Source organism: Sander lucioperca, chromosome 2 (assembly GCF_008315115.2).
Source record: "Sander lucioperca isolate FBNREF2018 chromosome 2, SLUC_FBN_1.2, whole genome shotgun sequence".
Classification (NCBI taxonomy): Eukaryota; Metazoa; Chordata; class Actinopteri; order Perciformes; family Percidae; genus Sander; species Sander lucioperca.
In genome coordinates, this window is record NC_050174.1 from 20,937,562 (window position 1) to 20,964,192 (window position 26,631).

Consider the following 26,631-nt stretch of genomic DNA (forward strand, 5'->3'; position numbering starts at 1 on the left):
ATATTTTATCATTTCATCATGTGACATTACCAATGTCACACCCACTTTGGAGAAATTCTCAGAAATATGTCTGTTATCTGTTCAAAAATACCACTAGATAAAAGATAATAATAAAATTGACAGTGCAGTATAAGAAATTAACAATTATTTAAAGAATGGCAACTGAGAGTTGCGCCGGACCTGTAGTTTTCTCTGAGTTTGTTCTAGGTATCTGGAGCGTAAGACCAGGTCTGGGTGGTTCATAGTGTATAAAAGCATGGACAAGTTTTTCCAAATCCTGCTGAGACATTAATTGTCTTAATGTGGCTGTTAAAATTCAGGTCTGAGTCCATGACTACACCCAGATTTCTGGCTTTGTCTATTGTTTTTGACGGGACTTGTTGCAAATTTGGTTTTGTCCATGAATGCATCTTAATGCATAGGCCTCTCGCATTACCAGACTTATCTCCACAGCGCTGTGGAGTAAGGTCTGGCTACACCACACATACATTCTGGTATAGAAGAAAAAAATAACATTTCTTCAAAATTTGCCATTTTCAGCATGTAGTTTGCTAACTCGAGATTTGTTGTTTCCCGGAGCAAAGGGAGTTTGAGAATGGCAACACACAAGAGTGGAAAGCGAGGGACATTTGGCACAATGTCAGGCAGTTATCCCGGAAATGTACTTACGTTGATCCAGACTACTATAACTGTAATATGGCTGGTACATGTACAATCATGCTGCTCATTATTTCTCTATCTGCTCTGGCTTTACTGGAAATCAGCCATATACAGGAAGTAGTCTATGTATCATTCAAATATTGTTGATAAAACATTGCAATATTTAGTTCAATTATTTTTTGTTCATTCTACTTACTTTTAATGACGACACTAATCAGTGCTGTCTGTGTAGAAGTGAATCTTCTCGAGGACAGTGTGACTTCATACACACAGCTGTAGTTGTGTTCATACTCAGCCACCGGGAAGGAAAAGGAGGCTGACTGGTTGACCGCTGGCCAGAGATGTATAGTAACGATGTAGAACTACTTCACTACTGTACTTAAGTACTAAAAGGCTGTATCTGTACTTTACTGGAGTATTATTTTTTTCTCCTACTTCTACTTTTACTTCAGTACATATTTTCGATGAGTTTAATACTTTTACTCCGATACATTTTTTATGTGCTGCATCGTTACTCGTTACTGTTATGAATTCCTCACGCTACGGAGACTGTGTAGGTTACAGTGTGTGTAGTTACGGCTACGTTAGTTACGTAAGAAATCCCCGAGATCGCCACTTGTTTCTTTTCATTACGGCGGTTACCTGTTCAGAAGTCAGAGACAATGTAAATTTGTACTCTTTCTATTTAGCTATTGTTGCAGCAGATTAATAGCCTGGATGCCAGCCGAACTTAGCCCCACCCACAACATTTGAGGTCGGGAAGTTTGGTCTGGACTTGATCCGTTGTGGAGCAACTATGCTCCAACCAGAGCTGTTCATACCTATCAAATTGTCAGGGTGGGCTTTATACGACGATAGACAGATGATCAACAGTAATGTAATCAACCACATCACCAAGAGTGCTTGGGTTGAATTTGGAGAATTGAGATGTGTAGATACCGCCATCGCGTCTGGTATAGAAGATATCGACAGCGCATTCATTTTAAAATCATCAACCGGCCCATCTCAGCTTGACTCAAACCAGCTGATGGTGCCGCTGCGTCTCAGCTGTTCAAGTCCGCCTGAAAGTATAGTACTATTTGGTGCCTAAACTTAACTCTCGTCGCCGTATGACACTTACCTTTTGTCGGCTAAACTTTACTGCCCCTGAAAGGACTGTCATCTGGAGGAGCTCTGTACCTGGCTCAAAGTCACCTTTTGTCGGCTAAACTCAACTGGCAACGGCTGCTGATACGACCGACTCACAGTAGAGGCTGTTCTCATGAATCATTCGTACATATAGCTTTGAAAAGTTAAGCACTGTAATTCTTATGTATTCCATATTCTTTGTTGCATGGACCCTATTGCGTGTTGCTGTATAAGAATGCTGTGAGCCACATATGGAGAAGGTCAGGGTGGATGGGTGGGTCATAAAACAAAACACTTTCACCCAGGAAACGTGTGTCTGTTTTTCGAGAGTGTTTTAATCCAAAACCATGTTTTTTTTCATAAACATAACTACTTGTTTTAGTGCTTAAAATTAAATGTCGTCACGACATGGTGCCCCCGTATGGTTGGCTAAACTTAAATGTAATGTCCGCTCATAAGACCGACAGCTCACGCAGCTCTGTAGCTGGCTACCAGTAACCTATTGTTGGATAAACTTAACTACCAACTGCCGCTGATACGAGCGACAGATCACAGAGCTCTGTAGCCGCATGAAGCGACGGCCAGCGGTCGCCTAATTTCGTAGGATATCATATGAATTGGTAGTCATACATTTTCATACAATATCATACAAACCTGTTCAAAAGAATATGTTGGGAGACTACTGAAATATTGAAATTTGGCTTGGGCTCAGGCGTGACCAATTGGCTCCATAGCCAATAGTCGTGTGGATGTGTAAACAGTTTATTGTTGTTTATCGTTTATTAGATTATTAGGGGTTCAACACATACGACCGACAGCTCATGGAGCTCTGTAGCCAGCTACCTAACCTATTGTTGACAGTATTTTTATCATTACTTAGAATTTTTCATGGGGGCGACAGAAACTATGCACTATAGCTTTAAAGAAATCATCCTACAGATTTGACCAGATCAACTTTAAAAAAAAGTCTGTACAATCCAAAGACCTTAATGATGGAAAGTTATTAAAAGCTTGAATTTTCGTCTAACAGTGTGACATGGCATGGCAACCATTTTGCATGTTTTGCTATAAAACGAGAAGTTGTTGCAACTCAAATGTACATTGTCCATTCTGCCTGAAATTACTCATGCTTGAATAGAGTCCAGACCTGAGGATATCTACTGTGACTCATAGTCAAAGCATAATATATATATCATTGCCTTTTCCTAAGGCACTGTACATTAACAAACTTCTTTTGGGAGGCTCACTGAAAAAAATAAAATTTTAGAGTGAAAAATATTCGGGGTGTGCAAAAAAATCGATTCAAATTTGAATTGAGATTCAAGCTCTACCGATTCTAAATCGATTCATAGAATTCAAAAAATCTATTCATATTTTTTTTTCTTTTCGTTTTGACACTATTGTTCTGAAATGACATTACCTAGCCATTCCGATATTGCGCTGCGTTGAATTCACACTGACGCCTGGGCACTCTTGTCATAATCAGAAGAAGAACGAGTGCAGCAGAAGTAGCTAGTTTAGTCGGCGCAAACAATGGCAGACATCACAGAAAGAATTATTCAGCCTGCTCCATCCTCATTAAAGGCGAGAGTTTGGACACATTTCGGCTTTTATAACCTCAAGGGGAAGACGGACCTTGATAGGAATCATGCTATATGCAGGCTTTGCAAAGCGAAAGTTAAGTAATTTTGGAAACACCACAAACTTGAGAACTCACATGGTACGGCATCACCCACAGATTAACATTAAAGACGTGGATGAACAGCAACCTAAAGTACCTCCTCCTAACGTGCCAGTCAACCAACGCACTCTCTTTCAATGCTCTAAACTCCCACCGATCTCTGAACGGGCAAAGAAAATAACTCAATCCATAGCCTATTGCATTTCAAATGATTTGCACCCCTACAGCATGGTAAACAATGAAGGCTTTCAATATATGATGCACATAACTGAGCCTAGGTATACTATACCATTCTGTCGCCATTTTACCAAAAAAGCGACACCGCAAATATGAAGAGACAATGGAACAGGTCATGGGGGGGCTTGGAGAAAGCAATACGAGTTGCCTTAACCTGTGATGCCTGGACATCAAGAGCAGTTCAATCTTATGTCACCTTTACCGCTCACTTTATCACCGATTGTTGGCAACTTGAGACTCATGTTTTGCAAACTCGTGCAGTGCATGAGAGCCACACAGGACCACATATGAATGAGATGTTTCAGACTATTGCTCAGGAATGGCATCTCACAACCTCCGACCTAGTCATCGTTACAGATAATGCTGCCAACATGGTAGCTGCTACGCAATTGGGCAACTTCAAGCACGTTAAGTGTTTCGCACACACCATTAACCTCGCCACTCAGAGAGCTCTGAAACTGCCGACTGCGTCACGTTTGCTGGGGAGGATTAGGAGAATCACTGGATTTTTGAAGTCACGTTCTTGAGCAGAAACAGAAGCTACTCGAACTGCCACCTGACAAGTTAAAGACGGACGTGGCTACTAGATGGAATAGTGCCTTCGATGTGATTGAAAGATTCCTCGAGCAACAACCAGCCATTCTCGTGCTTCTCTCTCCCGAGGTGAGAAACCATGGAACAGATGTCTGTACCCTGAGCGAAGCTGATGTCAACAATGCTGAAGAAATGGCTGTGACCCTGAAACCAATAAAGGAGTCATCATGTGTGAGGATAGCACACCGACTTTGTCCGTGATTGCTCTATTGCATGCAGTTACTCCACGACACAGAAACAGGCTTCAGTGGTGAAACTCAAATTGTCAGAGAAATCAAACAGGCCATTCACGAAGATCTGTCAAACAGATACTCGACTATGGCTGAGGAAAATATCCTCTATACAGCTTCTACTTTGGACCCAAGATTTAAAGCCCTTCCATTTCTCTCCCAAGATAAGCAGCATCAGAATCAGAATCAGAAAAAGCTTTATTGCCAAGTACGTTTACACACACAAGGAATTTGTCCTGGTGCTGTAGGTGCATGTCACATTAAAGCAACATGCACAGACACACCGAGTCGCCATATATGCGGCGCCAAAACAACTCTCACTTAACTCTCGCAGGGAGAATACAGCATCACATGAGGAGAGGAGAGGGGAAAAAAAAAGCAACTCTCAGACTGTCCTCATAAAGATAAGAACAGTGTGGGAACAGGAAAAAAAACACCTCAGCACATAGGCACACAAACAGTACATTTGCACTGCTGAACATAACATAACATAACATAACATAAATGTACAGTTGCACATTTGGCTGCGAAGGCGTTGGACTGGGGAGAGGGTAGGTTGGGGGAGTTTGGCCTGCTGAGAAACGCACAGCCCGGCAGTCCCACTAGTGACCCAGTCCGCAGAATGTTATAGCGAAAACACAGCACGTTGCCATGGTGACACCCTTGAACAGTCCAGAACCGATACGACAATCAGCAGGCAGTGGGGAAGACGGGGGAGGAACCAAGAGCGTCTCGCTTGCAGAGCCCCAACAGGGTGACTGTTTGTTCCAAGATACGGCCTTGGCAAGGCCGTTCAGGATAAGGGAGCCGAAAGATTAAATTTGTTATGTCTACGCGAATGGCTGCTCTAATTTAAACATTCATTCTATTGTCCAACTACACACTGTTCAACTGGTCAATTTTTCTTTCCAAATCCATGACCTTCCTCATGATGGTAACCAAGCCGCGGGTCATCATTACCATGTTGTTTTCCATCACGCGATTAATAGTCCCAGTTTGCAAACTGATCGCTTTTCCGACAGCTTTAGTCAGGCCAGGCAGCTTCCTTGGGCTTTGGACAGCTACCAAAGTCTTTCCAATGCTTCGATAAACCAGAGCGAAGCATCCTCCAATCAGCAACATTCCAGTTATCAGGGTTCCAAATAGGTAGATATCCTCAACGTCCTCCACGGAAAGAGCAGAGAGACACACGACACGCCGTTTCTCCCAGCCGTCCATCGTGTACCCCGCAGCAAACGTCCCGTCAGAACATGCTGGCTCACCCGAACCAGTGCTCCTCCTCGAGAATACAGTGACAATTGCGTTGAGAGACCAGTTAATCAATTCCATGATTTTTAGGTATTTGTAGAGCCTTGCAGGGAGAGTCTCTAAAAAGTTAACAGCAGACACAAGACAAGATAGCAAGCAGGGTAGGCCTGGGAGGGAGAGGGAGAAAAAGCGACCGCCTTCGCTGAGAGCTGGAAAGAATGACATACAATCCAAAGTAAAAGCTGAAGCTGCAGCACTTGAGGTAGGCTAACTATTTCTATATTAACAATAAAACATGTAAAACAATGTTGTAAAGCTGTATTATATCACAATTATGTGTTTGACTACATAATTGCTTAAAATACAGATTTAATTAGCACAACCATAGACATTGTGTTTGTGCATGTGATGAATGTTACTTGTGGAGAGATGCACCAATATTTCAGATGTATTCCATTTTATCTTAATATCTTGTAGTGGGACCTAGTTGTTACAAGGGATAATAACACTTAACTTGGAATTCAAATATGAGGCTTATTTGTTGATTGTGATTTATTTTCTGATCTTTCACTGCAGCAAGAGGTGGGGTTGGGGCCTAAGGATTATGCTGAGAATGATGAAGGTAAGAAAGGAAAAGAAGATCTACTTCACTGGAGAGCCTGTTAGGCAAGACATTCAGTTATGCCGGGGCAGTCCCTAAATCCTCAAACACCAGAGCTGAGGAGGAGATGAAAAAGTATCTGGAAACCTCCCAATTATCACTCTCAGAAGACCCCCTCATCTGGTGGGGGAGCCATGAGACTGTCTTTCCCCTCCTGGCTAAGTTAGCTAAGCGCTATTTGTGCATCCCTGGTACTAGCGTTGCATCAGAGAGAGTGTTCTCAACTGCTGGAGACATCGTAACTGCACAGCGCAGCATGCAAACTCCAAAACACATAGATGAGCTTCTGTTTCTGCAAAAGAATGTACAGATTCCAGCCAGTGGTGGACTATGAACTGGTTACACACACACACACACACACACACACACACACACACACACACACACACACACACACACACCTAAATGTGTATCCATTATGTGATTCTGACACATCACAAAAGTTCTGTTGAATGGACTGTAGTTGCCACAGTTTTAAAAAGAAAGGGCCTAATTTTAGGCAGTTCAATGTGCCCAGTCGAGTTCACATTTCAACAGTCAACCTGGTAGCTGAAGTACTCCTTAAACCACATTTAGCAGTATTTCTTGTTTGATCTGAGTACAGCACTTTAAAGCTACATGTAAAAGCTCTTTATTCTTGAATTAAATGTATTTAAAAGCTGGCCAAAGCTTGGCACTTTTGCAGTTTTTAGTTGCAAAAGTTTTTATTTTTGTATGAAGACATATGAAGTAATATCAAACTACATTTATTTTTTGTGTTTCTTTTCTTTTAAATTGTATGTCTACTGCAATCACATGGGAAAAGTAAAAGTAAAGTATGTGTACATTTACATACTGTGAATCGTTTTTGAATAGAAAATCAATATTGAATCGAATCGGGAGCCTAAAAATCAAATCGTGACATTTTCTGAATCATACACCCCTAAAAAATATATTACCTTGCTCTGAGATATATTTTTCAGTTTTAAGATAAGATAATATAGACTGTATTAATCCCACACTGGGGAAATTCCCTTGTTGTTTTATAGGTTGGCTGAATTGCTTAATTAATATATTTTTTTGTTTCTTGCAGAAGTTAGATGAGAAAATTGATACCACGCACAGGTGTCTCCTCATATAACTCTCAACAAGAGAGCCAATAACTTTGCAAACAAAATGTTTAAACATCAATTTTCGGGGAATTGACTGATTTCCTTACCAGTAACAGAAAGGCTGACAGAGTCACTTGAGGAGGTGAAGTCTTGACCTGCAACTGTTATCTTATACTGACACTGGTAGGCTCCTTCATTGTCAAAGTTGACTTCAGGCATGTTGAAGGTAGCAGAGTTGGTACTTGTTGTTTGGGTCTCTTCAACTGAACTTGAAGCCTTTTTCAAAATAAATGTTGGACTTAAAATCTGTTGAGTTTGAGTTGAGACAGAACAAGTGATGCCGACGTTCTGACCCCAGGTAACCTCAGCAGCAGGATTCATAGAGATGCTGGGCTTTGGGAGGAGTGCTGAAACATAAAACAACAATATAATGAGGAGGTATAATGGGAACTCTGACTGATGGAACATCCAATAAATAGTACAGATTTAAAAGCCGTCATGGTGTTTAATAAGAACTTTAAAGATTTGAGAATTTACTGGTCTTTTGTTTTTTTTAGAGAAACCATATTTATACCAGTAAAGCTAAATTACTGTAAAGAGGCAGTGTTTATGTTCTATGGGCCTTTCCCCAATTGCACAACTTCATCAGGTTCATATGCGTGTTTTTCAAATCTTATTTCTCTTCCACTGATATTTGAAAAAGACAACCAGAGTTTAAGCTGTGAAAGCAGTCTCATGTGAAAGGGTGCAACACAAGCTGAACACTTCCAATACCACCTGATTATATGCTTGTCTCCCTGCATATGGTGTGCAATTTTGTCCCATTTATGTCAAGAGTGGGAAATTGTATGATGTACATAAAATGTTTCAAAATGAAAATAATTTACAACAGGATTTGGGTAGAAGAGCCATATATGCATGTTTTGTATTTAAGCATTTGCGTCTCTTTCTTATTTTGAGAACATTTCTCTTGATGTTTTAATTTACTCATGTATAGACTTTGATATTTTAAGCATTTTGAATTTTGAATGCTTTTCTCCTAATGTTTGTGTTTTCGCTTTTGTATCTGATGTATTTTAGCCACAGCATTGCTCTATGGATGGCAATAGGCCCTTATCTCACAGCAACAATTTTGACATTTTCATTGAAGGGCAAGTAGGTGTAATTAATAACATTAAATATGTCCCTACCATTCAAGTGGGCCACGGCCGGGGAATGAGCTAGCATGCAGCAGGCCCTGCTCACTGGAATGGCAGGGAATGCCAATTCACGGTTTTCCCCTGACTTGACCTCTAGCACAACCATGAGGTTGGCATTTTTGGTCTTAAATAAAACATCTTGACACATTTGGATGACATTGTATGGACATTCAGGGTACTTTGAGCTAGCAGAACCTAACTGGCTTTAAAAAAAACATTACACAATCTTTCTCACCTGAACAGACCACACCTGCATCCTTTCCATGTCCACAGTCGTGTGTCCCAAATCCTCTGTGCTGACACAGAGTTACAGACCTCTCACTTCCTGAACAGGCCACCTCATCAAGCCAGATTTCTCCGGTTCCATTACCAAAGCTGGCTGAATGAGGGGCACTCAGTGCCGTACCACAGCCCAACTCTCTGCAAACCACCTCAGCATCGTTTAAGTCCCAACCATCATCACAGACTGTTCCCCAGGTGTTGTTGTAATATATTTCAACTCGCCCAGAACACAGAGTAGACCCAGACAATCTGACACCTAGGCAGAGAACACAGAAGATAAACCATTGCTGGGGGGTGGGGGTCTTCCTTTAGTCATGACAGAAACCATCTTTGTTAAACACATTTGGCAAAAGTTATGACTAATTTACATGCTTTACACTCCTTCCAAGACTGAGTATGATAGTGATCAAGCACTTGATACACTGCTTCACTTACATTACACTTAAAGTAACAGTTTCTGGTGTGTTAGCAACATTTCACACTTGTTCTACTTTCTAATTCTAAAAGTGTGCTGTGGTTACCAGCTCTTTTCCATCAATCAATCAATCAATCAACATTTACTTATATTAGAGATGCACCGATTACAATTTTTAGGCCGATTCCGATTTCCGATTTTTCATTGAGTTTGACCAGCCGATATCGATTTTAGCCGATTCCGATTTCATTTTTTCTAACCACTTTACAACACAAACAAATACTTATTTTCTGTCTTTTCTTTAATAGAAAATTTACCATTTCTCATAGAACATAGAATATTTTTTGAAAAGATAATCGATCACTATAAAATAGAACTATATAAATTACTACTGGTGGGGGTAATTCACACACATCTAAAGTGCAATGTTATGGAAGAACCATTTCCTTCTTTTCACATCCAATATCCAACAAAAAAAATTGATATATTAAGCAAACTAAACTTCTGTATGTATGAAAACAGGGAAAACAGGTAATGGCAAGAAAATAATATATAAATTAAAGCTGCAAGCAGCGATGGATGGGCCCTCGCGCCTCTGCGCGTGTCAGGGTTACTGGCGGACATCGCTCCTTGCGACCGTGCATTTGCGCGGCACTCAGACACTGCAAATCGTCACCGATGAAAAGGGAACTCCCTGCTGAGTTCAACGATACCTCACACAAGACTCTACGTCATACAGTTCATTAGCTATGAAAAGAGGCGTGGCTAAACTATAGGGGGCGATTAATTAAAATTAAAAAGGAACTCTGTGCTGAGTTCAATGATACCTCACACAAGGGTCTACGTCATACAGTTCATTAGCTGTGAAAAGAGGCGTGGCTAAATTATAGGGGGCAGGTCAAACCATCACCAATTAAAAGGGAACTCTGTTCTGAGTTCAATGATACCTCACACAAGACTCTACCTTAGATGGGTCAGCATTTATGAAAGGGGGCATGGCTTAAACATAGGGGGCGGGCCAAACCATCACCATTGAAGAAGGAAGTCTCTGCTGAGTTCAATGATACCTCACACAAGGGTCTACCTTAAACGGTTCAAATGTTATGAAAGGGGCGTGGCTTAAGCATAAGGGGCAGGCCAAACCATCACCATTGAAGAAGGAACTCTCTGCTGAGTTCAATGACACCTCACACAAGACTCTACCTGAAACGGTTCAAATGTTATTAAAGGGGGCGTGGCCTGAGTAAGCGGGCGTGGTTAAAGTATAGTAACCACAGCACACTACTACTCAGTATCACATGTCGTCCACACATTATAAGTTTCTTGTAAATCGGATGATGTTTGTCATATGAGGCGCATTTCCTGTTGCCAGGAATTGCGCTATGACCAAAAGTAAATATTGGCCTGTAGATGTCCTCAGACCTGGACCCTTGTCAATCGTGAGAAATTTCGGGCAGATACGACAACGTACACTCAAGTTACAACTATTGCTTTGTTCATCGCTAAATACTCAAAATGGCCGCCACGCCACGCCCACACCGTTTGACGAAAAGTTTTTCTTTTAATAACTTTTCATCTTTAAGGTGTTGAGATGATACAGACAAAATTTGAAGTCCTCTATGATCTCTAGGAGGAGTTCGTTAAAGTATAGCACCTTCACTTTTAGGCCTACTTCCTGTTGCCACTAGGGGGTGCTATGACTTTAAGTAAATTTCGGCCTTTATTTGTCCTCAGGGTTGGACTCTTATGAAACCTGAAAGGTTTCGAGCCAACTGGACAATGTACACTCAAGTTACACCCACTTCCTGTTTTAATGGCGAAACGCACAAAATTGCCGCCCTGCCACGGCCACGCCCTATGACGAAAAGTTTTTCTTTTAACAACGTTTCATCTTTAATGTCTTAAGATGGCACAGACCGAATTTGAAGTTGATCGGATGAAATCTCTAAAAGGAGTTCGTTAAAGTACGACATGTGGAAATGGCCAAAATCGCACTAATTTCAAACTTTGAAATCAAAATGGTGGACTTCCTGTTGGGTTTAGGGTATGGCTCCAATGACGTCTTTTGTACATCTTGACATGTTACATATGTGTACCAACCTTCGTGAGTCTACGTTAAACGCACTGCAGGGGCTCAATTTCTTTAACTTTGTAGGGGGCACTAGCGAGCCATTTTTGTGCACCTATTCCCGAAACCCTTAAAATACGTAAAGTTCCACCAGACTTGATGCAACCGCCAATTTTGGTTAGTTTTTGAATATGTTAAGCCCCTCAAAAAGCCAATTCATTTGCAGAAAATAATTCTTTCAGTTCCAATAGGGCCTTCGCCGCTGTCGGCGCTCGGGCCCTAATAACTAATAAAAATAAAATAAATATAGCCTTGCAGTATAAAGATATTTCTGAAAACACACAAAGGCCTGTTTGAACGTCAACAGTAACGTTACCTGAAAACAGCGTGTAGTTCCTTTTTTAGCTAAAGTTTAAGTTAAAGTTTAAGTTTGCTTTATTTGTCATTGTGCATAAATATGAACAATACAGTTGCTGTCAACAGGCTTATCTGCTGCTAACATTAGCTACCGGCGGTAGGTTTTTAATGTTGGTTTTGAGCGCTATGCATTCACACTAACCTGGAAAGCGTTTTAAACACTAACGTTAATACAGCGTGTCGGAGGAATACAGCGTCTCTTTTTTTTTACACAGCGGCCGGTAAGAGGCAGAGGGACCGTAGCGTTCGCTAACGTTAGCTTCTTGTCTCAGCTGGGGTCTGATAAACAGTAAATTCATCAAAGTCAGTGTGCCCAACGCTATTTTCCGATAAACTGCAGCTGTCATATTTCACGGGACCCGCGTGAGTGTGGTTTTCATGTTTCATGTTCAGTCATTTCAGCCTCAGAGGGGAGAGAGTGAGAGCGGCTGACTGTTCGCCTGAGATCAGTAGAGCAGACGGCTTTGCCTAGCCGTGTATAATTACGACTTTATGACATTTCATAAACAGCTGATTGAGCGGCAGTGCGGCGCTACTACATGCATATAGCGGAAAACCTGCATGTACACATGTGGTGCTGATGTTGCGCGATGTAAATCATGTGCCTCCCGAGTGAATTTGACTGGCATAAAATCGGCATAGGTCAGACTGACCGGCAGGTCGCCGGTCATGGCCGATGACGTGAAAATCGGCCAATTCCGGTCACCAGCCGGTCAATCGGTGCATCTCTAATTTATATTGCACTTTACAGTTACCAGCAGGTATTCAGAGGGCTTCACATCAGAAACCAAGAGTAAAACACATATCATACAACATATCATACAATAAAAGAATGAAACATAGCAAACGGTGAAATCAGAAAAGGTTACATAGAAACAGGAGAGCGAAATTGTCACACCACTACTAGGTATTAAAAGCCATTCTAAACAAATAAGTTTTGAGTTTGGACCTAAAAAGAGCTACATCTGTAATCGTCCGAATATCAGGGGGTAACTTGTTCCAGAGTCTCGGGGAAGCAACCGCAAAAGCCTGATCACCATCACCATCACTGCATCTGAGTGACAGAGCTGTCTATACAAAGGATACATTTATTTAAAACACTTTATCCAAAGGTTTACTCACCTGAACAGACAACACCAGCATCCTGTCCATGTCCACATTTGTGTGTCCCAAATCCTCTGTGCTTACACTGAGTTAGAGACCTCTCATTTCCTGAACAGGCCACATTATCAAGCCAGATTTCTCCGGTTCCTTTACCAAAAGAGGCTGACTGAGTGGCATTCATTGCCGTACCACAGCCCAACTCTCTGCAAACCACCTCAGCATCGTTTAAGTCCCAACCATCATCACAGACTGTTCCCCAGATGTTGTTGTGATAGATTTCAACTCTTCCAGAGCACAGAGTAGACCCAGACCCAGCTAATCTGATCTGACCATCTGTCAGACACATAAGAAATAACATACAATATTTAAGTATTTTGCAAAGAATGTAAACTGAAAACTATAAGGATTGTATGCATTACACCATAGACTTGACTGACCTGCAGCAGGTGAAGTTGAACTCAAGAGAAAATAGACTATAGAGAGAAAGAGAGAAAAATGGTAAGGCACATAAATTCAACAAGCTTTAAGACATAAAGTTTGCGGAAGGTTGTGTTTCTGCCACTTTGGATTTAATCCAATAAACAAAGTATCCATGGTGGATATGTTTATACACGGACCGGAGTTGTGTGAAATGGCACTTTATTGCCCTTCATCAACGACCGGATGTGTCTCAGTAAACTGAATGTGAAAGCATAGAGAGTAACATTTTCTATTATTCAATTATATTGAACTCAATTTCATATAACATTCCGTTTCAAGTTTATTGGACTTTACTTCCAAACAAATTAAATTTAAAATTATGCTACTGAGGTTCAGTTTACATGAACATGTACATAACATAAATGATTTAAATTCAGTTTCTAGCAACACATTTTTCTGCCCATTCAACTGTTTCAAAGGGAGGGACTCACATGGACTAACATGCACGCACGACCAAAAAAGCTATCGAATCATGATTATGATATGAAAGGATATATTTATCAAAGAACAGAGACGCTCGGATAACAACAGGCACAGAAGGAATGTGAATTCATTCTCTGCTTAGGATGCCTTTATATCTTCACATAGCAAATAACCGTTTACTTCTATATTAATGTTCTGAATGTCATTTACAGCACCTTTAAGTAAAGAGAAGGACCTTTATACTGAAAAACTGAAGTTGTAAGTTAGTCTCAAGAGACTTCATGTCTATACCATACCATACAGCTGCTAGACTTTACAAAAGCTGCTTTCCAAATACAATTTGGTAATATTGGTCTTACCCATGGCCAAATGGCAAATTTTTCTCTGTTTGCTCCCCATGGCTGCTCTGTCTCATTTATCAGTGACAGAACGACAGAAAACTGAACTTAATACTGCGGTACAAAGAAGACTTCACACTGCTTGTCCTTCCTGGAGCACTTCCTCTTTCTTGCCTTTTTTTCAGCCAAAACTACAGAGTACGGAACCTCTGTAGTTCTGAACCATAGAGTGCAAAGTACAAAAGCTGCAGCACCAAAGCAACTCATCAATTACTAATTCTTAAAATTGTTGTTGATCAAAGAATGTTCAATAGAGGTGTGTACCACAAAGCCAGATTAGTGGTTTAGCGAGGTATGTTGAGCTTTAAGCCAGTCTTCAATGTCACGAAGATGGCTCTCTAATTACTCCTTTTTCTTTATTGACTCCCACATCTCAGCCTGACCTCTCAGCTACCGGCCATAGCTCCCGGCTCCCTGTTCCCACTCCTCCCCTTTCCCTCCTTCCATCTGCAAGCTTTTGGCTCCCAGTGTCACAGTTTGATGAAAGCTAGTATGGACTCAAGTGCAAGAGACGAGGCACGCAGGTTTGATGGAACAAAAGGCGAGCTTTAAAGGTACAATATGTAACTTTTCTGCATTAAAATGTCTAGAAACGACCATACCTAATATATTTTTTTGAGTTGTGTAGTTACACTATCCCAAATGTTTCCACCAAATGGCAAACCCAGAGAAATCTGTTATTTTATTTTCAGGCATGTCACGTTTCATTTAGTCGCCCGTCAGTGGCGTCATATAACCTTTCACCATCTAGTTACTCGTAACTTCCGTCAAAACACGGGCACCCAGATGCTACGTTTGAGAGTAATTGTAAATCATACAATGTCACAGAAAAAATACTTGTAACACTGCTTTTTTTGCCAAAGGCATCATTTTGTGATTAATTACATGCCACTTTGCAACACAGTAATACAGCAGAAACCTTATTTATTGATACATGTCAATATTAATCCAGTTTAATGTTACTACAATGTATGTGTTGGTTGACAAGTAGCTAACATTAATGCTAGCTAATGCTTGGTGGATAACATTATAGGGTTACAATATCGTTCATCACGCTCATAAAGTTATTAGTAGTATGATTGTTTTAACCATGGATAAAAGCAGCACTGCGCTAACCCACGAATATGTTCACTAGTAACGTTAACGTTAGCTGTATAGATAGACGATTAATCTAATACTAATTTAGCCAGCTAGCACACCCCGCTCTGCCTGCCTCACTCCCCCGGCACAAAGAGACTTCATTCGGGATGATAGCTGACAACACAGCCGGGACATGTAGCAATAGCTAGTTACCGTTAGCCTCAGCCGGTGCCATGTGCTTACGACGCTAACGGCAGTTTAATGAAGCATCAGGAAACAGAGAATGGCAGACCCAGGCACCCTAGTCACAACATCGGCCATCCATAATGTTAGCTGCCGGTGTTTGTACCGTAAATCTCCTTCCTGCCGAATTTCTCCCCCCTTCGCGTTTCGCTGTCTTTACAGTTAGCTAGCTAAATTAACCCGACAAAAGGTGTGTTAAGCAACAAAACAAATAGTTAAGATTATAGAAAAGTAAAGGGGGAGATCTGGCAGCTGGGAGATGTTCTCATACTGCTGACAACAGCAATTGAACATCATCGCCGTCGCGGAGATTCCTCCTGCAATTACCACCCACACCCGTCTCTCAGCCTCGTTGAGTTGCTAGCTAGCGTTACAACAAACCCCGTCTGCCCGCTAAAATCCAAAAGGTGACATTGGCATGTGAAATATACTGTGATAGTGTGGTTTCAGCTGCTGGCTAATCATTAGCCTGGCTAATGATTAGCCAGCAGCTAGAACCTGCTAACGTTAGCCACTAATGTTAGCTTGCTGGCTCACTAGCTAACTGGTCAGCTAGCTGCCAATACAGATTGAATCAAGAAAAACGTAATTATGTTGGGGAAACTGCAGCTATTTTATAAGCATGACATGAATAAACGTTACTAAACGTACCGTGAATAAACTTGAATGGGTAAACTCGTCCGTGAACAGATCTTCTAATCAACGATAATGTTTAGCAAAAAACGATAGTGTTTAGCAATAAAAACTCCCATACTACCACGCAATTTCCCAATGTCATCAAACGTCTGTGTTTACCATCCATGTTTTTGGTTGAGAGACCCCTAGCGGCAGAAAGTTACATATTGTACATTTAATAAAATACAGCTTAATCCAAAGAAATCCAAAAGTGCTAGTAATACAAAATACTGGAAGATAACACTAGGAGCCGGGAACAAAAGCAGTAAATCCAAATGACAGGGAAAAACCAGGAACACTAGGAAAGTGAACCCTAGAAACAAAACATCTAAACACAAAGTACGACAAAGAAATAACACCAGACAAAGGCAGCACACAGACTCGACGGGGCAGCAGCGGTTGTAACGAGAGACGGGTGACATGAGGGCAAAAATAAACAGGTAAAACACATCTGGGTGGGGCAGACAATCACAAATGTGGGAAAACACACAAGGCAGGAAGACAAACAAGACATGACACATGGGAAGTACAACCACATCCAAGCAAAGTGCTTTCATTAAAGTGTAATTATTTATTTTCTAAATTAAGCAAACCAAGACGTTGTCTACTGTCTGTAGATACGTTGACGTATCTACAGACATAAGACTGCCTTGATGCTTTGTTATGTGACCTCATCCTTCATAATGTGATGTGTTTCATGGTTTGATGTTCACAGTATTTGTTTTTATGCTAAATAATGTTAGCAATGTTTGTATTAAAGCAAGCTAATCCAAACAGCAGATAATCTCATTCTAGACACTAGAATAAATGAAGAAGTGCTGATTGAAAAGTGGTCATGCATGTCATGTATTTACCCAGGGTAACTTCCTGAAAGATAATGTTGATTGTGCATGTGTTATCAGTGTTGGGCCACAGTTCCTACACTGAAATGACTTCAATAGGCCTACTAGTCGTTCCCCCCCTTAGTGCCATAAATTGTCTGGACAAGCTGGCAACCACTTAACCTAAGGTGACCAGATTTCTGAGACAAAATCCGGGGACATTTTCAGGTCAGAAGCGTAAATACCTCCAAAACAGGTAATGTTTTTATCTTTGTAAACTTAAAACGGGGACACTGCCCCAGGGGCGTCACTAGACCTAGAGCTGCACTGGGGCACAAGCCCCCCTATAGGGTTCCATGGGCATGCTCTCCTGTAAGAAAATTTTGTCTATTTTAACATTTAAATGCCTCAATCTGGTGCACTTTGAAAAGAAATTCAGACAACAAGCAGGAGGTGTTCTATGTGTGGAGTAGTTTTGGAGACATGCCTCTTTGTAGTTATGACATCTATAAAAAAAAAAATTATGGCAAAAAATACTCCCCCAAAATATGCATATGCCTATTTTTGAAAAGTAAGTGATGTAGTATAACCAGCAGAAGACTAATTATATGTGAGGGAAGTTTAGAGACACAACTCTATTTAATTATTCAAATATTAAATGTTTTTGGCAAAACAATATTGCCCAAAATTATCAAGATGCTTATTTTTTGAAAGGTAAGTGCTGTAGTACAACCAGCTTCTATGTGTGGAGTAGTTTTGGAGACATGACTCTGTAATTTTGACATGTTACATTTTTTGGCAAAAAATATTCCCCAAAATTAGACATATGCCTATTTTTGAAAAGTAAGTGCTGTAGTACAACTAGCAGGAGACAAGTTATAATTGAGGTAAGTTTGGAGACACTACCTTATTTAATCATTAAATAAATAAATATTTTTGTTGTATCTCTTTTCGGTGTTGTAGTTTGTAGACCGCCCCTAAGCACTCGTCTTACTACTGTCTCACTGCTGTTATTTCTCCAGGTTGGAGGATGGCTCGTTTTGATGAAAATGAGTTTGTAGCTCGTTGTTTAACTTACTACGGTAGGAAAGATGCTGCAGAGTAATTGATCCCGGAAGTTCGAATCTGTGAATATCTTTCTAACTTTACCGAAGTTGAACTCTGAGCAGTGCTTGCTCTGGCTGTCTTGAGCCTGCGCGTGTAGGTGCGCGACTATACATTTGGTCAATGTTTTCTTTCTTTTATTCCAATTTCGGGTCTGTCAGTCACAGTGAAAACCGGGGACATTTCCGGGGACAGCTCCAGCCGGGGACAGGTCACCGAAACCGGGGACTGTCCCCGGAAACCGGGGACGTCTGGTCACCCTAACTTAACCTCCATGCTAAAGACAATGGCTTAGCTAACTAGTTCTTTATAAACCGTTGGAAGGGTTATTCTCCATGCCTGTTTAAACAGCGTTGGAAAGTAATAGAGATGAGTCATTGTTCATTTGCGTTGGGTGTGGTGTCTGTGCTGTCTCATTCACGTTAACACCACAAGGTGTTTAGTATCCAAATAATTATCAATAATTTGAATTTTAGGAGTAACACTTTTGTGATGCAACACCGGTCCCTCCCACCGTGGAGATCGGACTCTAGATTTTCCTGTTTAAGGAACAGTTAGGGTTAGGGGTAAGGGCATTTGTAGGAATATATGAATACTTTTTTTCTTATTTAACTCCTCAATATTTTTACTTTAATAGCCTATCTTCAACTTACTCATGCAGACACAATCATGCGCAACAAAATAAAACATGCAAGAATGAAATCCCCTTTCAAAACCATGGAAAGTGCCACTCAGCCAGGCCAGTCAAAACATATATTTATGAACTTCAATATTCAATAAAAAAAAAAATAATAGCACAACGTGGTGTAAACATAAAAATAAATAGGCTACAGTGAAGGCCTATGCGTCATACTAAGAAAACAGACTTCAGTCATCATTTTCTGCTCTCCTGTGGAAGGGTCATCTGTGGCATGTCACCACTCTTTTACCCACATGTATGCAAATTTCCAGGCAGGGAAAGAGGCAACCCTTGGTCTATTTACTGAAATCAACAGTAGGCTGTTTAGCGTGGAGACATTCATTCTGTTTTTGTCTGTGAGAATATGGTTCACTGCACTAAATCCCCTTTTACACTCATTTGTTGACACTGGGAGTGTGGAGACAGTGGTGAGCACTTTGAGTCTGTCACCTCTGACTCCATGACACTCTGTAAATGGCATCCCTTTGTAATGTGTTTCACAACATTATGAACCACAAGTTCCTTACTTGTGGTTCATACAGTGAATGCCGGTCAGGTTAGGGTTGATATTCTCACGAAGGAGTGTGGCTGCTCATCTGTATTGGCTAATCATAGCAGCAGCCCCATCAGTTGCAAAGCCAACAAGCTGGGAGCGTCACGTCTTCAGAGATGCCCCGCAAATGAAGGCTTTGAAGCAGGCAGTGATGGCTTGTTAATAAAGGGCGCTAGGGCGCCGCCCCCATCAAATTCCAGAAAAAATAAACGTATACTTAAACACAAAAATTATATGAAAATGAAATAAAAAAATAGTTTACTCATACGATGTGCCGGCTGGTAGTAAGAGCCTCAGCATTTAATAAAAATTGGCTTTAATCGGTTAACTATTTTCTATGTTTTAATATGTTTCATGCGGTTTCGTAGGCAGGGACTCTGGACAAATGAATGTCTTTGTAAGTCCTTAAACTTTCAGCAAGCATGTGACCTGAAACTGGTCTATTTGGTTTCTTAAAGATTCTCCTCCGGGTGCAGCTCGCTGCATCCCTGGCAAATCAGAATTAGATACATGTTATTTTATCCAATCTGATTGATTCTCGACACCTGTCATTCAACTTTACCCTCTTGGCCGCTACTCGCGCAGGCGATACCGTCACTCCGCCTTGCAAACCTTGCAAGCTGACGATCACACAAATCACTTTTGTAGAGATAATGGCATGATTATGTCACTGATTTACAAAAAAAAACTTCCACAAGACGTTCGCTGGAAGAAAAAAAGAGGATAAAGGATCTCGGACCGGACCAACCCGATTTACAAATCCAGCAGCAGGCCAGTGACAGAGGAGGAAGCTACATCTGGGGCTTCACCATGGGCTCTTGTTATGTGAAACGAAGTTGGCTGGCTGGATGTGATGTCAGATAACCCTGGGATATTTCGGGGGGTTTTGGATTTTGTTGCCTCTCTTGATGGAGCTTTGAAAGAGCACCATGACAGCGCCACTGTATTTAAGGGAACGTAAAAACTATACAACGAGCTACTGGACTCTATGTTGTCTGTTACAAGAGAAAAAATAATCAACAGAGTCTAGACAAGTGAAATGAAGACAGCGCTCAGTCTCATCACAGATGCCTTCCAAATAGTAGCGATGGTACATGTATCGACAGAGAGTTGGAATAGAGGGCATTAAGGACCATCAGGCCCACTGGCCTTATTTCTGTTCAGCATTTTAAAAACTGTGATGACAGCATTAGGAATAATTATTATTCTGTCCTGAATTGGGTCACATGGTAATGACATAGACAGGTCTCTGCAGCGGGTCACATTACTTTCATAATCCAGGTTAAAACGTTTGTAAAAAATGTTGAGATCATTAGCCTTGTCCACATCATTCCACACATTCAATTCCTTCTTTCCAGAGATCATGTTAGTCATTTATTTCACAGTGTTTTTTTCGAATTATTCATTGAAAAGGCTTCCCTAACACCTGTGTGCTGTATTCTTCCCGAGCCTTCTTAAATTTCCCCCTCAGGTCTTTTTGAATTGATCTCAGCTCCATTAAGTCATTGTTCTGGAATGCTTGGTTTTTCCTTCTGATCAGATGTTTAATTTCAGGTGTGATGTAGTCTTTATTGTTGGGATATATTACAGTGTTGACACAAAAATGAATATACCCTGTTATCGTTTCCGCAATATTGTCAATATTGTTGTCCTGGTAGAAGAAATCCCAATCTGTGGCCAGGAAGCAGCCACTCAACATCTCCTTGCTCTCATACAGCAACACACTGACAGTTTTTGAGACAGGTTTGCTTTTTTTAATGGCACACTTAAAGGTGTAGATCAGGTGGATGGTATTATGATCCGAGTTTGAGAGGGGGGGTTTAATTCTGGCAGCATATGCATCATTAATGTTGCCATAGCATTTATCCAGTGTCCTATTCTTCCGTGTGCTTTTTAACAAAACAAAATGTTGAAAAATGTTGCTGGAATCCTGGAAGAGCCTGCTCCAGTTTGAAATGGTTGAAGTCTCCGAGAATAAATATAGGGGAATTGGGTTTGTCTTTTAACTGCTGGTGGACGCGGTCTGCTACATGTGAGGCTGATTTGGATGCGTTCCCACTGGGCGGGATGTATACCGAACATATAAAGATGTTCCCATAGTCTCTAGGTAGATAAAAAGGTCTTAAGCTAATGCAAATGAGTTCAAGATCAGGAGTACACACCCTGTTTTTATTGTGTAAATATTGCACCAAGACTCATTAATAAAAACACAGATCCCACCCCCTCGTCTTCCCTGAGTGATTGGCCCAATACAATTTGCGTTCTCGAGAAATTCGTAAAGAGCTTAGGGTTGTCCCGATGTCGAATTTCAAAGGGCGTGAGGGTTTGAGCAGGGGCACAACTACCCAGTGTCAGAGGGGGTATATCAGCGACATTAACGGTTGCCTGGTTGCCCTTGGCAACCAAATTGTGACAATTGGCAACCTAATCACCACCCCTGGCTGATGTGATTTGAGTGGTGAGTGGCTTTCCATCTCTGTCTGCACTATTTTTCCACCAAAAAGGACACAGTGAATAGGTTGGTCAACAGAACTTCAAACCATACTGGACATTTAGTTTTGTGTGGTCTAATAGAACTCCTACCTGATGTCATCACTGGTCTCATCTCTACTTGATGCCATCGCCGACCTCATGTCTCATTCACTCCTCGCCTGTGTTCTTCTCCACTAAGACATATTGTCAAACAAACATTACGTAATAGATTTTTCATTTGTTTTTCCATATTAATAATATTAAGAAATGAATCTGTTGGTATCAAGTGGCTCCCCCTACACTTCCACCTAATGTTAAACCTACCTGTTGCCTTCCCCTGTCTTTCCTGATCCACCATCCTCACACCGAATGAAATTAACTCACTGTTCAATATAGCAGCCTAAATCCAATTCTTAAACCAGCCTAGTGATGGCATCAAATAAGACAACTATTATGCAGTAAGGTTGTGCTGCTGTTGAAATTACATTAACATTTTGTATTTTAAATATATATATTTTTTAATAATTTATTTTTCTTCTTGTCATTTATTGTGCATGCTACCTTATATTTACCAGTTGTTATTTGACCTTAATATTGAGATATAAATTGAGATATGTCATGCATGGGATTGGTACCATAGGGTTTAGCCAAAATCTAAAAGTAGCTATCAGCTACATTGGTTTGCATTAAGTTAGCAAACACTAGCCAGTCTGTTAACATGAATATTTGCAAGCCTCCAAGTTTGGCAAATCTATGCATGATTCCATGGTAAACCAGAGTTATTGCATTAGTTATGTTTTCCAGATTCTTGTCATTTATTGTAAATGCTACCTTATATTTATCAGTTTTCAGCTCAGCAACCTCGGTTTTGCATATTCTAAGCTAGCCGTAAACCCCCATTTGGCTGCTACATTCCCAGTGTTAGCAAACGCTAGCTAGTCTGTTTACATGAATATTTGCAAGCCTCAAAGCACAGATGTCACACTTTAAATCCTACCTGTTGCCTTTCACCATCCACTTATTTAACTGCTGTTGCATCCCTTGACATGCCATCTCCTTTCCCTCTTTTTTTCTATTTTGAGCCCCTGACAACTGTTTTGCTTTATACATCTTTTTCCATAGACGACAACTCACTACTCGTACCTGCTCGATCGGCGCTCACGGCGCCCACCCGCTCCCCCCTCCCTCTTCTATGTCAACATTCTATGATGGAATCTTATGAGACAGGGCGCCTACTCTAGCCTGTTAGTCCTCTAAAATGTTATATAATAACATTGAGGAAATGCAGAAATGATTTAGAAACGCACAACAGCAGCTACATATAGAAAATACCAAAAACATTTTTTTATTATTAGTTATTTTTTTACCATCGCTTTGGCGCTCCCCATGGTGCTGCGTCCCTATGCGCTGCATATGGCGCATACCCACTTTTTGCGCCACTGAGTTTAAGTACACACTTACCGAGCTGTTTCCGTGAGTCTGCATCAATGCAGACTTCACTAAAGGGAATTACCCACAGTTCAAAGCGTTGTGACGTTTACCGCGGAGACCATAGGGAAATCCAGAAATTACAAAGGTAAACAACAGGACGACACACAACCACGGAACACAGACCAACCTGCTGTCCAGCTTGTAAAACACGAGTTTGAAAAAATTTGGAATCAGGCAGCCGTCTCCTGTGCCTTGGCCGTGTGGAAAGCAACAAACTTAAAATGAAAATTGTTAATTCTAAGTTTGTTGTTCATTGTTTGGGCCTTTTTGAAGCTAGTTTCCGTGCCATGTCAATTTAACCGATATTTTTTGTACGTGTGTTAAGTTAAATGATCAAGGGAACGGCTTTCTTTTTGGGATATGTAGGTCAGTGAATAACCGATGATAGTTATGTGGGTCATCATCAGGTTGACCTTTTAGCAGGAACAGCTGGTTAGCACTGCAGATAGCTGGTTGAGGATAATTTCATTATTGTTTATCAGTCATTGTGTGTGTTGGTGAGGATTACTCTGCAGATTGTGTATGTGAGAACACAAACAGCGAACACGTACGTGTTTGGCTTGCTGTCCGTCTACAGCATAGCTCTTCCGCCGTCCGTCATGGCATTCATAATTCGCGCAAGCAAGGCAAGGCAACTTTATTTATATAGCACATTTCAGCACAGGGCAACTCAAAGTGCTTTACATAAAACGTGACGTAGAGCGTGATGTCACGTGCAAAGGGTGAATAGACGGCAGCGGCGGCCTTGTGGCCCTCCATCAAAGGCGTTGTTGAATGCCGCCCCTTCTCCCTCGTTTCTGCAGCCATCTGCCTCCGTGCTGTCGTAGCAGCTCCTCCGGAACATGATCTAACACGCCTGGTTCTGGAGCAGCTTTCCTCCTCAAGGACAGCAGCCAGTCCCTGCCATACACCTGCAACGTCTGCTCATTACCTTCGGTAAGTGTGGTGGCATCGTATTGCAAGCAGGTGCAAAAGGTGGATGTAATTAGCAGCAGCAGCAGCCACACTCTGGTGATTCTCTTTCCCATCGTGAAATTCTCTTTCTTGTTCACGTCTTTCTCACCAAGCAGACCACCAGCATTCGAAGCACTTCAGCACCCTTGACAGACTTCTGACAGACTTGACGAACTTAAAACTTGGACAAACGTAGACAAACAAACTACCACAGACGCCCATTCTCTCGTGCCCGTGTCGCCAGCAGTGCTGCCACCGGATATCGTATTGTCTTGCTTTTCTTAAATACATAGTTTTTTAAAATAAAGTAGTGCTGGTTGTTTTTCCAATCACAACCACAACTCAGTGATTACAACCTCTCAAATCTGTCACTGCAACTTCACATATGTGCTCTCTCGCATTACGAAGTGGCAAATCTACCCACCTCGAGTTTTGCCACACTTTTGGCGATACATTTGGTGCAAAACTAATTTATACCTGTGGACTTAGGCTGTGGAACTCTGAGCCAACAGAATGGGCAAAGCAGGGTTTCTATCACCAGATGAGGGACAACTCTCTGCGGCTTATTTATGTGGACTGGAAGCTTGGTGTAAAAGCTAGCGTTAGCTAACTAACCAGCCAGCCCGCTTCTAAATAAATACCTTTTAATTATCCATACAATTTTTAACAGTCAAACTGAAACACTGGCAGTGAGCTCCAGGTCCTGCAGCTTTATGTCCAATAAACATGAGCATATTAAGACAAGCCTTGTCAGAATGCAGCATACATCCCAAGTGTACACCGTTAAGTTGTTTCAGTTCCAGCAGCTCTGGATGGATTTTGAATAAGAGGTTGTTTTGGCAGATCGTACAGGCTGTTCGCATGCAATTCTAAGTTACTGTTAAACTCTTCTCATTGTGTTTTCACCAGAGGTCCACTGTTTTCTACTGCCTTTCAATTTACTGCCTTTTTCAATTGCTGTCTCTCGTCTTCTCTGCAAAATTGCAATGCATTTGATGTGGGACTGAACTTAAGCAAAGTCCAGATATAAATCAACTCAAGAATATGTACAAAACAAGGGTTATGAGGTATAGAGATGAGGTAATTGTTAAAGTAATTTCTGATTGACACTGGATGGATTTGGGGTTTACATAAGTTGTTTGAGTTGTATATATGATGAATGAGATTTAATTGTTTGAGTTATGGAGAAGGGGTCGGACTACATATGTGAAAACTTCTTCCTACTCCTCTTTGAATGTGTAATATTTATTCATTTTCTTTATTTATATTGTTTAGGAGAATTAGTTTTTTTTAACTTATTTGTTACATGTTCACACAGATAACGTTGCATATATTATGTGGACTCTAATTGGATTTTAAAAGCCTGACCCAGTTCCAGTGGTGGAATGTAACTAAGTACATTTACTCATGTACTGTTCAAGTAAAAATTTGAGGTACATGCCTCTTTCTACTTGTAGAGAGAAATATTGTACTTTGTACTCCACAACATTCATCTGATAGCTTTAGTTACTTTACAAATTAAGATTTTTGCACCCAAAACACATGTAGTATAAAATATGATGCTTTATTATGAATTAAACTACCCAACAATATTATGGCCTAGATGTCCAGCTGAAATGATTAGCCGATGAAACAATTAGTTGATTAACAGAACTGTTTGGATTGTTTCCAGTTTCTAAAATGTGAGGATTTTTCTGCATGAAGTGTTTTTACTTTTAATACTTTAGGTACATTTTCCTGAGGATACTTACATACTTTTACCTAAATAACATTTTCAATGCAGGACTTTTACTTTTAACAGAGTATTTTATAATACTTCTTCCACCACTGCCCAGTTCACAGTTTACTTCTCCTCTCTGATCTGCAGACCTGTTGCAGTATCCAGTGCCAGCCACTAGACGCCATCACAGCCTAGGTTTTCAATATAAGAGCAAGGTCACTCCAGATAATAGAGTTACCCAGTTTCCAAAATTAACTTTTTAACTCACCGGCCACAGTGGCGGCTAGATCAAAAAATCCACCGACCAAGCATATTTTTAACCGGCGAAAATATGAAATTGCTGTTTTTTTTGTAAATGAGGCCTACATAACAAAACTTTATGATTGGGGTTGCAAGTCCTGCTGGTAGGGATGTTAATGATTAACCGTTTAACCGTCAACCGCCAATAGGATGTTTGAACGATTAGCTTAATATTATCAATTAAACCAATATTAATAAAAAACATATAAAGTTTAAAAAAACT

The 26,631-nt window shown here is 40.8% G+C and overlaps 1 long non-coding RNA gene across 1 annotated transcript; it reads right to left on the reverse strand.

Annotated features, from left to right (window-relative positions):
• Positions 1–13,195: 13,195 nt before the first annotated feature.
• On the reverse strand, positions 13,196–14,364 carry LOC116062800. The gene is made up of 3 exons (XR_004108102.2): positions 14,278–14,364; positions 13,453–13,488; positions 13,196–13,348 (listed from the first exon to the last, which is right to left on the reverse strand). It is a non-coding gene; the product is annotated as an uncharacterized LOC116062800 (long non-coding RNA).
• Positions 14,365–26,631: the final 12,267 nt, after the last annotated feature.